At 51.7% G+C, this 17,093-nt stretch overlaps 2 pseudogenes; both read left to right on the top strand.

Annotated features, from left to right (window-relative positions):
- LOC131589821 (zinc finger protein 729-like) overlaps positions 1 to 17,093 on the top strand; it is a 217,138-nt pseudogene that overhangs the window by 110,687 nt on the left and 89,358 nt on the right.
- Positions 7,282 to 11,481, top strand: LOC131589778 (serine/threonine-protein kinase pim-1-like; annotated as a pseudogene).

Genomic DNA, 17,093 nt, shown 5'->3' with positions numbered 1-17,093 from the left:
ATCTTGTTGTGCCGCTGTATCCTTGCATCTTGTGTCACCGGGCATTTTCCTATGATGTGTGAACAGGTTTCATTCTCTGCATTACAGTGTCTGCATGATTTGATGTACTGACCTTCTCTTCCTCTTGCTAAAAATTCACGGGTGGGATATACGTTGGCACGGAATTGAAGAGCTGTTATTAATTTCCTGTGGTGTATGGCCCTGTAGGATGTAAGCCAGGCATTACTGATGGAATCATTCTCAAAGTGTGTTATTCCTCGGCCCTGGGACACTAGCTGTTTCCACTTTTCAAATTCCTTTTTCCTCAAGTTGCACGGTTTGGGGTATTTAAGTTTTGCGGTCGGAGCTTCCCATTCAGATAGAATTTCACTTGTAGGTGCTTGTACTGCAACCGTTGGTTTGGTTGTCCAGATTGATGGAATCTTCGTTTTATCACCTCCAGCTTTAACCCACAGTTTTTTATGTCTGAGACCTGCACCTTCTCCCTTTAGGAGTTTTTTAAGAATTTCATCCTTTGATTGAGCCAGTCTGTGCAGTCTCCTGGCCTGGATGCTGGGGATAAGATCCTCTAACCGAGAGATTCCTAAGCCCCCATCCCTTGTGCTTGAGTACAGCAAAGCCTCACAAGTGCAAGCTGGTAAATGAAGCCACTCTTTTACCTTCGTCCGTACCGCTTGATCAATGGATTTGAGGAGCACAAATGGTGTGTCTATGTGGTCAGCGATGTAATATAATCCGGGGATGGTGTAAACTTTTAACAGATCTATTTTTTGCAGTGGTTTTAGGTGTGTTCTCCCTATCCTTTGCAGCCAGGTGTTGATTTTTGTTAACAGTTCAGCCTGGGCAATGCCAACCCAGGGGTCCGCTTGTAGCCCAAGGTATTTCTCTGATTCTCCTGGGGGTATCATATTGAGGGGTGTGTTATTCACAGTCCATGGGGGGCAATCATTGATGTTATAAGAGTCCTTAGTTGGCTTGATGTAAAAGCTGTGGCATTTCTCCCCCTGTGTCTTGAGACCGGTGATGTCACAAAATGTCTCGAGGATCTTGATGTTATGCATCATCCCCTCCCAGGAGTTGCTCAGTAACACTAAATCATCCGCAAAAGCCATAGCTGTTATGTTGGCACCCTCACATTTATATCCCTGCCCTTCCTTTTCTAATTTACACAGTAGAGGGTCCAGCGTGAGGTTAAAGAGCAGTGGGGACATAGGGTCCCCCTGTTTGACTCCCTTTAGTATATTAATAGGAGCTGATGTCTCATCCTTGGTCTTAATGCATGTAGAGGTGTTAATATACATGCTTTGGATGAGATTAATGATGTGCTCGTCCACTTTCCTCTGCCTTAGGCCCTCTATAATATGCTGGTGACTCACTGTATTAAAGGCTTTGGCAATGTCCACAAAAACAACTGCAATCTCGTTGTGCTCCCTCTTTGCGGTCTTCAGCAACAGTTGCAGGAGCTGGAGATTCTCGGAACATCCCGGTGCCCTTGTGAATCCCTTTTGACGAGGATTGATGGGGCAAGCCTTGCTCAGACGCGCTGTCAGGACTCTGGAGAACAGACTCAACACCGTTGAGCCGACGGTGATAGGCCTCCAGTTGTTGATGTCCTTCAGATGGTCTGGCCAGTCCGATTTTGGAAGCAGGAGCGTGCGGCAGTTCTTCACTTGGTCAGGAACTGTTCCGGATATTAGCCAGAGATTAAAAATCTCTGTCAGTAATGAGAATTTTGGATCTGCTTTGCACAGATCCCCCAGGGTGATGTCATCTGGGCCTGGAGCTGATGTTTTGGCCATCTCTTTGATGTTCTTCTCAATCTCCTTGGCAGTTATCAGTGGCAGGAACTTAGTGTTGTCAGTTGTTCCCTCTGCTTCAAAATCTCCAAAGCCTTTGAAATTGCTGGGTATTTCCCATCTTTCACAGAATACTGAGCTGATCTCGTCAGCTGGAATTTGGCACTTTAACCCCTCCACATCATCAAGGATGATGTGGGCCAGTTTCCCTCTATCTGTGTAAAATAGTTTTTGGAATCTTAGATACTGTCCCTTTTTAATAGCTCTCTTGCTCGTCCATTTTCTGCTTGTCTCTTCTTAGGCTGCGAGTGACCCTGTTTTGGTTTTCTGGTGTTCTTTTCCCGGCTGTGCATCCCTTTAAATACCTTCATGCAGTCTTTGGTTATTTCACTAATGGTGTGGGCTAGATTCTTATTTTTCTTTTTGAGAATTTCTTGGAAGGCTTCCTGGTACACAATGAAGGCGCCATCACTGATCTTTGATGGGATAATCTCTTCCTAGTGCTTTTTCAACTGATTTATTGTGGTTTCTTTACGCTTTGATGGCTTTTGAATTTTTTCCTGTGGCTGCTCTTCTGTTTTTCTGTTAGTTTGTAATCCAATTGAGGCTTGTTGTTTTAACATCAGACAGCATCTCTTGTCACGGATTTGTTTTGAAGTTTTGGATGGGATGTGTTCAGCAATCAGTTTATTAATGTTTTTATTACCCTCATATTGTTTTATTAGTTGGATCAGTAGATTTTCCTCCTCTTCACTCCAGCATTTCTTGTGGGCTCCTCTTGCTGATGTTTCTTTTGGTCTCATGGCTTCTAGCCTCTCCTGGTGTCTGACTGCTGGATGTGCAATTCTTTTATGTTGTCCCAGTCCAATTTTAGTTTGAAAACTCATCTGGCATACATTGCAGGGCCATTTTCCTGGGGATGGTTCTTTTATTTTACCTTTGCATTTTGGATAGTGGCAGGCAATGCTGTGAAAATTTGTATTTTCCAAATCACATTTGGTGCATTTAAATTTGCATTCTCTAATTCCATGTGCTCTGAGTAAATGTTCAGTTAATTCAAGCATTTGATTCGTTTTAATACCACAGCGCGGGCAGGGTGGATTCTTATCTGGAACTGATATGATAGGGCAGTCTTCTGATTCCCCATTGTTTGGTGGTTGAATAGTGCTTTCCTCTGGCTCTGATAAAACGGCTGCTTCTTCCTGGGTGGGTGGGGGTGTGGTAATCCTTTCCTGGCTCTTATCAATCCCGTTATCATCTAGAGATAAGCAAGTCATTGTATCATCACAGTACACATCAGGGTATTCCTCCAACCCCTCCCGCCCCACACAATGGCCATTACATTCTTCGGCACAATGCATCGAGTTGTAGAACTCCAGTTTTAAACTTTTCCAAACCTCCCTTCCCAATTCTGAGGGTTTAAAATTTGGTTTTTGTGGCGATTTTATATCCCAGTCATTAAAATTAGTTTGAGTCGCCGTGGACACACGGAGTAGCTTTAAAGCCTTTACCGTGGTGCCGTTTCAAATTAAAAGTAAGTCCAATTGAGGGAATATTGACTAACAGCACCCCCTCAAGCGCTGTCAGCTTTGCCCAACTTTACCGGCGGGCTCGGTTTCAGGCAGGGAGCTTTTAAGGAGCTTCTGCCGATAATTTTTCGACGCAAAATCGTGAAACTGCACTTTGGGTGGCGAGTCCAAAGGCAGGGAGGCAGTGAAAAACACAACCTCACTCACACTGGGGCAGAAATCAGCTAGTTACCCTTGCGGGTATCCAGCGGGACCACGAGGAGGTCTGATTTCCGCGGCTAAGCCCAGTTAGTAATGCATACTTACCTCTGTTAAGAGTCATAGTGACTCGACTCGAGTCGCCGGCAGAGGCGGCGAGCGGGCGGCCGCTTGCACAGGCCGGCATCGGGGCGTCCCCACCCCGCGGGGAGCAGACACGGCACCAGCCAGCAAGCGGGACCTCGGGGTGGACAGCGGGGGAAAGGAAGCAGGCGGAAGCGTGCGGTGGGACGCGGCTGGAAGCCACCGCCCACCGGTGTGACTTGACTCGAATCGCCGGCAGAGGCGGCGAGCGGGCGGCCGCTTGCACAGGCCGGCTCTTCGGCGGTCCGCGGAGGTCTTTGGCCCCGGGCCCGCCTGCGGGGGCTCGCTGCCGAGACGTGCGGGCCCGGCACGGAACCGCCCTCCCCCGCCGGCTCCCGCGGCGCCGCCTTCCGGGCTTTTCCCCGCCCCCTGCTGGGCGATGGTTGGGGCCGCCGCCATCGGCCCCTCCCCGCCCGCGCCCCAGGCGGCTCCCCAAGCGGCCGGCCGCTCGGCACGGCGACAACGCCTGCGGGGGCTGAGGAGCGGGGCCAACGGGGCCACCGGCGGCTTGAGGCTCGGCCCCTCCCTTTACGAGGAAGCTTTCTCGCTGGCTCTCTCTCGGAGGCTTTCGCTCCGACGGCGGCTTCCTTCCCGCTCGGCCCCGGCCGGCCCCGCTGAAGCCTGCAGGCGGACGGCAGCCCCGCTGATCGAGCCAGCCATGCAGAAACCGAGGCGGGAGCCGGGCCGCCATCTGCTCGGGCTGGACAATGCCGCTGCCCAGGCTGGGCTCCCGGTAGTCCACGGGTGCAAGCTCCCGGTGCTCCCCCGAGTCCCCAGTTCAGAGCAGGTTCGGTTCGTTTCAGAAAAAGGGAAAGAAAACAGTCCAGGAAGACCTCTCTGATCCGGCTGGCTGGAAAGCCAAGGTGATCGGTCTCTTGTTGTCTGTCTGTGCTGTAGTCAAAACTCCCGATGCGGGGGGGGAGCAAGTACAGTCTCTGATAACAGACTCGATGCTTCTTTTCCACTCACTTTTACTCTTAGATGAAATTTTAAGAATACAAAACCGGTGTCTGGGTTGGGTGGAAGAATGGGGATACACTTTAACATCATAATCAACCCAGGACAATCTTCTAAAAACCCTACCAAATTCCAGAAACATCCCACAAAATCTCCAAAAGTTTCCACACAATCTAAGAAAAATCTTACAAAATTACTCAAGTCTTCTCAAAATCCCACAAAATCTCAGAAAATTCCACAACATTCCAAAAAAATGCTACAAAACTCCAGAAAAATGGCACAAAATTATTTAAATTTTCTCAAAATGCCACAGAATTCCAGAAAAATTTCACAGAATTCTTTAAATGCCCAGGAAAATTTACTCAAAATCCCTGAAAATTCCAGAAAAATCCCACAGATTTAAAAAAAAATCCGGCAAAACTCTAGAAAAATCTTCTCAAAACCCTACCAAATTCCAGAAACATCCCACAAAATCTCCACAAATTTTCACACAATCGAAGAAAAACTCCTCAAAATTCTTCAAGTCTCTTCAAAATCTCACCAAATTACAGAAAATTCCACAACATTCAAAAAAAATCGCACAAAATTCCAGAAACATCCCTCAAAATTTTTTACATTTTCTCAAAATCCCACAAAATTCCAGAAAAACATCATGAAATTGCGAAAAAATCCCTCAAAATTCCCTAAATCTTCTCAAACCCCCACCAAATTCAAGAAACATCCCACAAAATCTCCACGTTTCCACACAATCCAAGAAAAATCTTTCAAAACTACTCAAGTCTTCTCAAAATCCCACAAAATCTCAGAAAATTCCACAACATTCCAAAAAAATGCTACAAAATACCAGAAAAATGCCACAAAATTATTTAAATTTTCTCAAAATGCCACAGAATTCCAGAACAATCTTACAAAATTCTAGACATGTCCAAGAAAATTTCCGCAAAATCCCACAAAATTCAGGAAACATTCCACATGATTCCATAAAAATCCCATAAAATTCCCACAAACATACCATAAAATTCCCTAAATCTTCTCAAAACCTTACCAAATTCCAGAAACATCCCACAAAATCTCCACAGATTTCTACAAAATCTAAGAAAAATCCCTCAATATTCATTAAGTGTCCGCCATATCCAAGAAAATTCCAGAAAAATCCCACAAAAATTCCACAAACATCCCACAAAATGCATTAAAACTTCTCAAAACCCTACCAAATTCCAGAAACATCCCACAAAATCATTAAAAATTACTACAAAATCTAGGAAAAACCCCTTAAAATTTTTCAGGTCTCCTCAATATCCCTTAAAATTCCAGAAAAATCCCACAAAATTTCACAAACGTCTCACAAAATGCATTAAAACTTCTCAAAACCCTACCAAATTCCAAAAACATCCCACAAAATCTTTACAAATTTTCACACAATTTAAGAAAAATGCTTCAAAAATCTTCAAGTCTCCTCAATATCCCACAAAATTCCTCAAAAATCCCAAAAAATCTTCACAAATTTCCACACAATCTAAGAAAAAACTTTCAAAATTACTCAAGTCTTCTCAAAATCCTACAAAATCCTACAAAATTCCAGAAAAATCCCACAAAAATCCACAAATATTTCAGAAACATCTAACAAAGTTCCAGAAACATCCAAGAAAATAATTACAAATTTACACAAAATCTAGAAAAATCACTCGAAATTCTTCAAGTCTCCTCAAAATGCCACAAAATTCCAGAAAATTCTAAAACATTCCAAAAATATCCCAGAAAATTCCAGAAACATCCCACAAAATTCCCTCAATCTTCCCAAAACCCTACAGAATTCCACAATAGTCCCACAAAATTCTTTAAATTTTCTCAAAATCCCACAAAATTCCCCAAAATCGTCTCCAAACCCCACCAAATTCCAGAAACACCCCACAAAATCTCCACAAAATTTCTCAAAATCTAAGGAAAAATTTTCAAAATTCATTGTCTCCTCAAAATCCCACAAAATTTCAAAACATTTCACAACATTCTAAAAATAATCCCACAAAATTGCAGAAAAATACCTCAAAATTCAAGAAAAATCCCACAAAATTATTTAAATTTCATCAAAACCCCACAGAATTCCAGCAAAATTACACAAAATTCAAAAAAATCCCACCAAGTTCCAGAAAATTCCCACCAAATTCCAGAAAAATCCCACAAAATTATTTAAATTTTCTCAAAAACCTTCCAAATTCCAGAAATATCCCACATAATCTGTTGCAATTTCCACAACATTAAAAAAAAAAATTCCAGAAGCATCCAACAATATTCTCTCAATATCCCAAAAAAATCACGAAAAATCCCTCAAAATTGCCTAAATCTTCTCAAAACCCCACCAAATTCCAGAAATATCCCACACAATCTCTGCAAATTTCACTAAATCCACAAAAATCCCACAAAGTTCCACAAAAATCCCACAAAATTATTTAAATTTTCTCAAATCCCACAAAATTCCAGAAAAGTCCCACAAAATTATTTAATCTACATTTGCCTTGGCAGTTGTAGATCCAAGCTGCTCTTGCCCCTCTTCTGCTTGCCACTTGAATTTTAGTAATACAACTGCAATTGCCTCTTTCCATCAGTGCTACCCACTGTGCTTTTGTTACAGGGAACTCAGGATTTTTGTTTCAGGCATCATGATCAGTAGAGATCAAAATGCTCCCAACTCCCTGAGCACAAAATCAAGGAGAATTAAAGCCACACAGGTCACATTTGCAGTGCTCAAACACAGCCCTGTTGCTGCTGCTGCTGCTGCTGAAATAGAATCAACTGACAGAGGCCATCACAGAAATTGCCTCTGCAGTGGCAAATAAAATGAAGAAATCCAGCAGGAGAAAGAAATACCAGAACTTCCCAACTCGATTCATTGTTTCTTCTGAGCAGCAGAAGAAAAAGGAACAGGGCACCTTTCAGGCAGTCCCACAAGCTCAGGGTTCTCATTTCATGGGGAATCTGAGATGCAATTGGCCTTTTTAAAAGGATAGAAGCAAAGGGAATGAATTGGGAATTATTAGGAAAAAATGTGCCTTCTTATATACAAAGTTTACCAAGTCATTCCCTGCATTTCTCCTTTTCACAGTCTTTCTGTCATCCACTGAGAGGTCCAGCTTATCATGTTCTGATGCTTCTCATCAACTGATTGTGCTCTTGATTTCTACCACTGCAAGAGATGTAGAATCATCTAAACTAAACACAGAAAGAAACTCCCTCTGTCAGCCCATCTTCATGTTCCAGATCACTTTCAAGATGTCCATGGGGCTATTGGAATGATTAGCTCTCCACTTCTGGCTGCAGGCTCTGGAGATTCTTTCTCCACATTCAGCCAGGCATGTATTCCCCAACAATTCCTGGTACCTCATCATGTTTTCTTTGGCTAGAAGAGGAACAGTGAAAACCTTACCAATGGCACAACTCCACTGTCCAGAAGGAAAAGAAAGAACAAGTTGTCAAGTTCTTCAAATATTTGTCCTGCTTTGCTGCAAGAGTTGTGCTGCAGTCACTGTGTGGGAAGCCAAGAGAAGCTGCAGCTGGGGGCACATCTTGTGACAGGAGCTGTGCCTTCTTCTCCAGGACAGGTTTTTGGAAAGAACAAAAAGGACTGTGGAGAAGATTCTGGGAAAATTGAAACCACTTCTTTATGAAATGAAAATAAAATCAAAAGAAACAACCAATATGTTTTTCTCTATTTATTTTTATGTTTCTCTTTTCCATCTTGCACTTTCTCCATCCCATTCATTCCAAATGGATCTCACCTCTAAGATCTGAGACTTGGCAAGTTTTAGACACTGTAAAATACCATGAGCTATACGCAGTTTGCCTTCCGCTGTTTTACTTGGAAAGCAATGCTGGAGACACAAGTGCAGTGCTTGGGTCAGGTACTAATTCTGCATTCAGGGAATGTGCTCAGATGGTGTCTGACCCTCAGCAGGGACGAGGCACAGCAGCAACCAAGGGCATTCCTGTGCCCCTGTGCAGGAGTCAAGACTCTGGCTCTTGGCTCAACAAGGGAAAGTTCCCGTGTTTGGCCAGGCTCAGGGGCTGCCTGGGGAGCGCGGGGCTCGGGGCGGGGCCGAGCGGGCAACGGACAAACGGCCCCGGGGACAAACGGTCCCGGTGCTTCAGTTGCAGCGGCAGCAGCAGCGGCAGCGGCAGCAGCGGCGGCAGCAGCAGCAGCAGCAGCAGCGAAAGCATCAAATTTATCACTTTTCTGTTTCTCCTCTCCCTTTCCCACTGTCCCACATTCCCTCCGGGTCTCCCTTTTCCTTCGTCCCCTCCTCTTCCAGGTTCCCTCTCCCTGTGCCCGCCCGGGCCATGCCCCCAGCCCGCCCCCGGCCCCGCCCACGGGCCCTTGCGGGGCTGCCCAGGCCCCGGCCCCGTCCGCGGCCGTCCCGCCGTGGTCTCGCCTCCGCCCGGCTCTGGCTGTGCTGGCGCTGGCGCTGCTGGGCGGGCATCATTGCCTGGGGCTGGGGCGGAATCGCTGCCCTTTGGCTCCGCCTGGCCCGATCCCGGCCCCGGCCCCGACGCAGGCTCCGGTCCAGACCCCGGCCCCGACCCCGGCCCCGGCCCCGACCCTGGCCCCGGCCCCGGCTCCTCCCGGGGCCCGCGGAGGACACAGGCGGAGCGGCCGCTGCCGCCGCCTCCGCTGCGGCTTCCCCGGCCCGAGCTCCGCCGCTCAGCAGCGCGGCCGCTGGCCCCGAGCCGCCGCTGCCGCGTTCCAATGAGGGAACGCCTGCGGATGCCCGGCCCGGGGAGGTCGGGGAGCGCTCGGGGGCCGTTCCTGGCCCCGGGCCGAGCGCTGATGGCCGCGACTCGCCGCCAGGGAAGGCGCAGGAGGCCCTGCAGCAGCGCTACAAGCTGGGCCCGCTGCTGGGGCGCGGCGGCTTCGGCAGCGTCTTCGCGGCCACGCGACTCTTGGACGGTGCCCCGGTGAGCGGTGGGCAGAGGAGGAGGAGGAGGAGGGGGCGGAGGAGATGGCGGGGGTGCGGCGGGGCGGGCAGCGAGCTCAACCCTCTGCTGCTCCTTGCTCACAGGTGGCCATCAAATGTGTGCTGCGGGATCGCGTCCGGCTCTGGGGCGAGCTGGTGAGTGAGCGGGGCCAGCGGCAGAAGCCGGGGCGTGCCGGGCAGGGATGAGCCGGGGCCCGGCAGGGTGGGAGCCGCCGAGAGCCCTGCGGGGAGAGCGGGCGTGGGGGTGAGCGAGGTGTGCAGAGCATCCCGGGCTGGCTGAGGGGTCCCAGAGCCCTGGCATGGCCTCAGCCCCACTGACAGCACCGTGCTCCTCCCGCAGCCCGACGGCACCCGTGCTCCCCTGGAGATCGTGCTGCTGGACAGGGTGTCCTCTGGCTGTGCTGCAATCATTCAGCTGCTGGAGTGGCTTGAGCTCCCCGACAGCTTCGTGTTAGTGTTGGAGCGTCCAGAGCGGTGCCAGGACCTCTCGCATTTGCTGGCGGAGCGGAGGTTCCTGCCGGAGGAGGAGGCGCGGGGGCTGTTTAGGCAGCTGCTGGAGGCCGTGCAGCACTGCACCAGCTGCGGGGTTCTGCACAGGGACATCAAGCCAGAGAACATCCTGCTCGACCTGGCCACAGGGCAGCTGAAATTGATCGACTTTGGCTGTGGCGCCTTCCTGCAAGACACAGCCTACACCCAGTTTGCAGGTGAGCCCTGGCAGGGGATGCTCCTGGCCATCTCATGGCCCAGCCTGGGTGTGGCACCGGGGATTCCCCGTGTTGCTGCCAGGATGGGATTAATGCTTGAGCCAAATTGATTTGAATGGGGGTGTGAGGGGGGCCAGCTCCCAGCCCTGCCAACAGCCTTCAGCACCCACTGTGCCCTGGGCTGGGGCTGGGACAGCCAGCCTGACAAAAACCCCCATGGGGGTAGCAGAGGGCGGGGGTCTGACCCCATGCCCCAGAGTGTTTGGTGCGTCAGCAAGGAAGGGCTTGAACTCCTCTGCTCCCCACGTTTGCCTTGGCTTATTAACAATTTTTTGGAGGCCATGCAGGCAGGGAGGAGAGTGTGTTTTTCTCTGCCATGGGGTGGGTTTTTATTTGCTTATCATGGTTGGGCCTCCCCAGTGCTTCTGCTGCCCTCTTCCAGCAGCAGTGGCTTCTTTTCCAGCCCTGGGTTTGTAGCCAAGTCCCAGGTGCTGGCGAGAGGGCAGTGGGTCACCCCGTGTGCCGCTGGGGCAGCCCCCACATGCCCAGGGATGCTGGGGCGAGGCTCTGGGAGCAGCAGCATCTCCCTGATGAGCTCCATCTGTGTTCCACAGGAACCCTGTCCTACAGCCCACCTGAGTGGATCCACCAGCAACGCTACCATGGCCAGGCAGCAACAATCTGGTCCCTAGGCCTCCTGCTGTACCAGCTGGTCATAGGGAAGCACCCATTCATGAGGGGCCAGCAGATGATCTGGGGGCGGATCTTGTTCCCACGACGGCTCTCCCAAGGTGAATCCTCATCTCTGGGCACAGGAGGAACACCGGGCTTGGGAGACAGCAGCGGGCTCATGAGCATCCTGCTCTGGCAGCTGCTGAGGAGGTGGCACATGTCCTGCTCTCCTGCAAACAGGGAATCCATGGGGAGGTTTAGGCCCAGCTCTGGGCACACCCAGCATGGCCTGGGCATTGCAAGGGGGCGGCAACTTCTCCAACTGACTGCTGATTCCTGGTTTCTCTCTTCAGAATGCCAAGATATTATTAAGAGGTGTTTGTCCATGCAACCCTTGGACAGGCCATCCTTAGAAGACCTTTTCCGCCATCCTTGGATGCAGGGTGTTCATCTGCCCTAGGAGATGGGAGAGATCCACATGCACAGTTGGATCCAGGGGCCTGGCAGGTAACAGCTCCACACATTTCTTGGCAATCGGGGGCAAAGCAAACCAGGCTGTTTTTGTCCTGCCTGTAGCTCTGAGCAGGGCTCATCAGAAGGGAACACACAGCTCTTGGGCTGGAGCTGAGCTGGACACCTGGTGTGGCAAGAACTGGTGGCCACCATTCCCCCTGGTTTTGCTTGTCTGCTCCACTGATGGCTGGGACCCTGGACAGAGCACTGACAGCCTGGTCTGGCCCGTAGGCAAGGAGAAGGAGCCCCTGGAGAAGCTGTTACCAGGTGGGGCTTCTGCTGGAGACACCAAGGGCAACCTCAAGGATGGCAATCTCTTCCTCCATCTGGCCAGCTGAAGATGATGGATTTCAATTCTGGCATGTCTTCTTCAAAGACTCGCTCCACGCCCAATTTGCAGGTGAGTCCACAGCCAGGGGATGCTCCCAGATCTGGGCATGGCACAGCCTGGCAAGCACCAAAGGTTCCCCCCTTGGCTGGGGTGGATGCAACCAATTCTTCAGTTGGCTGCCAAGCTGCTTTTTGTCTCTGGGCAGCTGCTGAGGGGCTGGATCTGTCGTGGCTGGCTGCAGGCTGGGCACATGTCCTGCCCTCCTGCTCTGCTCCCAGAGGCAGCAGTGATGGGCAGCTTTGGGCCCAGCTCTGAGCACGGCCAGCATGGCCTGGGCACAGCGGCTGGCTGGGACAAGGGGACAGGAGCCTGCAGCTGACAGGCGGTTTCTGGTTTCTCTCCTTGCAGCCGGGCTCTGCGGATGCTGAGGCTGCTCTGGGCTCTGCCAGGGCTCTGCTGGGCTCAGCCCCAGGCACAGCTGGGCTCACTCTGCCCTCACATTGCTCTGACAGCTTTGCATCACATGAGCCTGTTCCCAGCACACCGCCTGAGCTTTCTGCTTTTGCAAGTGAGTGAGACTCTCCTGCAGGCCAAGAGATTGCAGTTAGGGACACACATCCAATTGGCAAGAAGCCAAACTCTCCACAGTCCCAGCTGAATGCCTGCATCTGCACAGGATGTTTTCTATGTCCCACTCTTCCTTTCTTTTTGGCTGGAATTGTGCAATTGCACTCTTTTCCTCCTCTAGAAATGCCACTGCTGGTTCCTGAGGCAGTGCAGTCTGGAGCTGATGAATGAAGAATCGCCCTTCTGCACTTCCAAACCAGCACAAAAAGCTGTAAGTGTGAGTTTGCATCTTTAAGAAACCCCTGAATGTTTGAAAGGGAATGCGCAGCTCATTCACAGGGTGAGAAGGAAGGACATCTTCTAAAGGATTTGGGGTTTGATAGAGTTTAGATTCCCAGTGCTGCTTGGAGCTGGCAAGGCGCAAAGCAGTTTCTTCTTGCTTCACTCCAATTTCACCACAATTTAAAAGAACAATATTGGAATCAAACCCCAAAATCTTTTTCTAAAAGGTTCCTGAGGCCAATAAGATGCATCATGCCATCAGCATGTTTACAAAGTAAATAACTGAGTTTTATGTTTCAAAAGACCAATTACACCTTAATTCAAAGTTATAGAAGATTTTTCACTGCACACTTTTTATCTTTCACATTTTATAGAAGATTTTATCTTTTATTTTCCACATTTTTCCCCTTAAAACAGAAATCATGCTATGAAAAAGAAATGTCCTTTGCTCTTGGTTCCCATGTGGAGCAGCTCCCTTCCCGCTGGCTGAGCTGCTCAGGCAGAGCCCGGCAGCTCCTGGCCCTGCAGGGCTGAGGCTTTTCCCCGTTGCTGGGCACAGACTGATGGAGCAGCACTGCTGAACACGGGGACACGCAGAGGGAGCAGAGCAGCTGCCTTTGCCTACCTGAAGCTCCAAGGCCAAACTCTGAGCAGGCATGGCTGGAAGAGACTCGCAGGCTCCCTGTTGGCTCTGCTGCCCCACTTGTGCCCGGCCCAGCTCTGCGTGAGGCAGAGGGAGAACAAGGGGCAGCTCCCTCCCAGCCCCAGCCCAAGGACCCCTCCAGCCCCGGGCCTTGGGGCACTGTCAGCACCCACTGCTCCAGCCATGGCTTCTGCTGGCACTGACAGCAAGAACCAAACTGGGGCTGGTCCCGAGGGAGCAGCAGCAGTGCCTGGATCTGATCCCTCAGTCTGGGGCAGTGCTGGAAAAATGATGCAGCAGCACCAGCAACAGCACCAGCACCAGCAGCAGCAGCACCAAGAGTTTCAGCAGCAGCAACAGCAGCAGCACAAGCAGCAGTGGCACCAGCACCAGCAGTACCAGCACCAGCAGTACCAGCACCAGCAGTACCAGCACCAGAAGCAACAGCAGCACCAGCAGCAGCAGTACCAGCACCAGCACCTGGAGCAGCACCAGCAGCACCTGCACCAGCAGCACCAGCAGCACGACCAGCAGCAACACCAGCAGCACCAGCAGCACCAGCAGCACCAGCACCAGCACCAGCAGCACCAGCACCAGCAGTGCCAGCAGTGCCAGCAGCACCAGCAGTACCAGCGGCAGCACCAGCACCAACAGCACCAACCGCAGCCCCACCACCACCAGCACCAGCAGCAGTTTCAGCAGCAGCAGCATCACCACTAGCACCAGCAGCAGCAGCAGTACCAGCATCACCGCCAACATCAACAGCACCAGCAGTGCCAGCAGCACCAGCAGTGCCAGCACCACCAGCACCACCACCACCAGCACCAGCATCACCAGCAGCACAGCAGCAGCAGCAGCAGCACCAGCAGTGCCAGCAATACCAGCAGCAGAAGTGCCAGCAGCACCAGCAGTCCCAGCAGCATCACCAGCAGCACCAGCAGCACCAGCAGCAGCACCAGCAGTTTCAGCAGCAGCACCACCAGCAACACCCGCATCACCAGCAGCAGCAGCAGCACCACCACCAGCAGCACCACCAGCAGTAGCAGGAGTACCAGCAGCCACAACCACAGCAGCAACCACAGCAGCAGCACCAGCAGCACCAGCACCAGCCCCACCAGCACCATCAGTTTCAGCAGCAGCAACAGCAGCAGCAACAGTGGCAGCAGCACCAGCAGTGCCACCAGCACCAGCATCACCACCAGCACCAGCAGTGCCAGCAGCACCAGCACCAGCAGTGCCAGCAGCACCAGCACCAGCAGTGCCAGCAGCACCAGCAGCAGCAGCGGCAGCACCAGCACCACCAGCACCAGCAGCAGTTTCAGCACCACCACCACCACCACTAGCACCAGCAGCAGCAGCAGCAGTACCAGCATCACCACCAGCATCAGCAGCACCAGCACCAGCAGCACCAGCAGTACCAGCACCAGCAGCACCAGCAGCACCAGCAGTGCCAGCAGAACCAGCAGTGCCAGCAGGACCACCAGCACCAGCACCAGCACCAGCAGCAGCAGCACCAGCAGTTTCAGCAGCAGCACCAGCAGCAACATCCGCAGCACCAGCAGTGCCAGCAGCACCAGCAGTGCCAGCAACACCAGCAGCAGCGCCAGCAGCACCAGCAGTTTCAGCAGCAGCAACAGCAGCAGCAACAGTGGCAGCAGCACCAGCAGCACCAGTACCAGCATCACCAGCATCACCAGCACCAGCAGCACCAACAGCAGCAGTACCAGCACCTGGAGCAGCACCAGCAGCACCTGGAGCAGCACCAGCAGCACGACCAGCAGCAACACCAGCAGCACCAGCAGTGCTGCCAGCACCAGGAGTGCCAGCAGTATCACAAGCAGCACCAGCAGCACCAACAGCAGCACCAGCAGCACCAGCACCAGCAGTGCCAGCAGTACCAGCAGCAGCAGCAGCAATACCAGCATCACCACCAGCATCAGCAGCACCAGCACCAGCAGCACCAGCAGTACCAGCACCAGCAGCAGCAGCATCAGCAGTTTCAGCAGCAGCAACAGCAGCAGCAACAGTGGCAGCAGCACCAGCAGTGCCAGCAGCACCAGCAGCAGCAGCAGCTCCAGCACCACCAGCAGCAGCACCAGCACCAGCATTGCAAGCAGCACCTGCACCAGTACCAGCAGCAACAGTAGCAACAGCACCAGCATCACCAGCAGTACCAGCAGCAGCAGCAGCAGCACCAGCATCACCAGCAGCACCAGCACCAGCAGCACCAGCAACACCAGCACCACCGGCAGTACCAAGAGCAGCACATGGAGCTGACTTTCAGTGCAGCCTCTGCCATGCTTCCCTCCCTGTGCAGTGGTGGCACAGCAGCCTGAGGCACCTGGGAGCCCTCAGTGCCAGCAGGGACTTGAGATGGCAGCCCTGGGCTCCTGCACCTTGCGCCAGGAACAGAGCTGGAGACTCCCTCTCCATGTGGAGCTTCCAGATGGAAAATGCTGCTGTGACCAGGCAGCTCCAAGGGCACAGAAAGGAGGGGCTCGACCCCTTGCTCTGTGCCAGTCCCACAGTCCTGGGCAGCAGCCACCGAGCCCTGGGGTAACAGAGGGCACAGCAAGAGGGACAAAACCAGTCAAGGTCAGAGAGTGGGAAGAGCCAGACCTGGGAGCAGGAACAGCTGCTTCATTGAACTCCTGGAGAAAGCTCTTGGCTGCTTCAAAGCCCTGAAAGGTGTGAAGGGCAGAGAAGAGGCCACACCAAACAATGCTCCTGTTTTCACACCTCCCCTCTCTGTGTCCCAGAAGGAACTGGATGAACTCTGTTCTTCTCTGAGTCGTCTCATTCAGCGTGAGCAGCTCAGCACCAGGAGCTGAAGGAGCTGAAGCCTTAGGCCACAAGAGCTGAGCAAGAGGGGGCTTTTCAACCAAAGTTATGCTGCTAAGTAATGGAGCTAGCTGAATGCAGCAGATAGAATCCTGCAATTATAGAATCCATTCTGCTGGAAAACACCTCTGAGCTCATCCAGTCCAGCCAGTCACCCAGCAGTGTCAAGCCCAGCACTAAACCTCGTCCGTGAAGTGCCAAGGTCTGAACAACAGGCCCTGAGTGAGGCCTGAACAGGCCCCGAGCCTAAGGTGACCTCTGGATGAACCTTCCAACCAAAGGTTATCTGTCTATCTGCTCATTAGTGAAATATGCATGGTCATTAGCACTGTGATAGATGTATCCACTCATCAATGAAGCATGGATTGACCATTCTGTATTTAGAAGCCAGACAAGGCCATGAAATCCGACATCTGGCCTTGTTTGGGGTGTATGGTCAGAGTCAACTCCCTTGGTTCCTCCTTGAGGCCTGGCCAGGCTTTGCTAGGGACTCAAGAGGAGGATGAAAGCAGATGTTCCCACACCAGAAGTGCTGTCAGTTTGTTTATCCAGCACTATCAAAGCTGGGCCCTCTCTCACAGCAGGGGTTGAGCCTCACCTGTGGCTGGAGGCACCTGCAGGATTTCCCAGTGTCCAGGAGTGGCTCTCCAGTCCTTGGCTGTGACAGCTTCCCCAGCTGCTGGGTGGATCTGGGGATGGCAAAGTCTGAGGGGAACTGGATCTTTGTTAATCCCTGCAGGCAATCTTTGGCAGTGATGATTGGGTGCATTGCTGAGCTGCTCCTTTTGTGATCCTTTGCTGCTTGGAGCTGCAGTAAGTGACACTGATTCCTTCAGGTGGTGTTTGTGCCTTTGGTGCTGACCCTGCCCACTGGTGAAACAAAATTGGCAAAGTCTGGCCAGATCCCAACAAAATATCACTTTTTAAATGTAAATGTAAGGAATCA

The sequence above is a fragment of the Poecile atricapillus genome, chromosome 30 (assembly GCF_030490865.1).
Source record: "Poecile atricapillus isolate bPoeAtr1 chromosome 30, bPoeAtr1.hap1, whole genome shotgun sequence".
NCBI lineage: Eukaryota > Metazoa > Chordata > Aves > Passeriformes > Paridae > Poecile > Poecile atricapillus.
The sequence above is the reverse complement of the archived record's forward strand: the minus strand, read 5'-3'. Positions and strand labels throughout refer to the sequence as shown.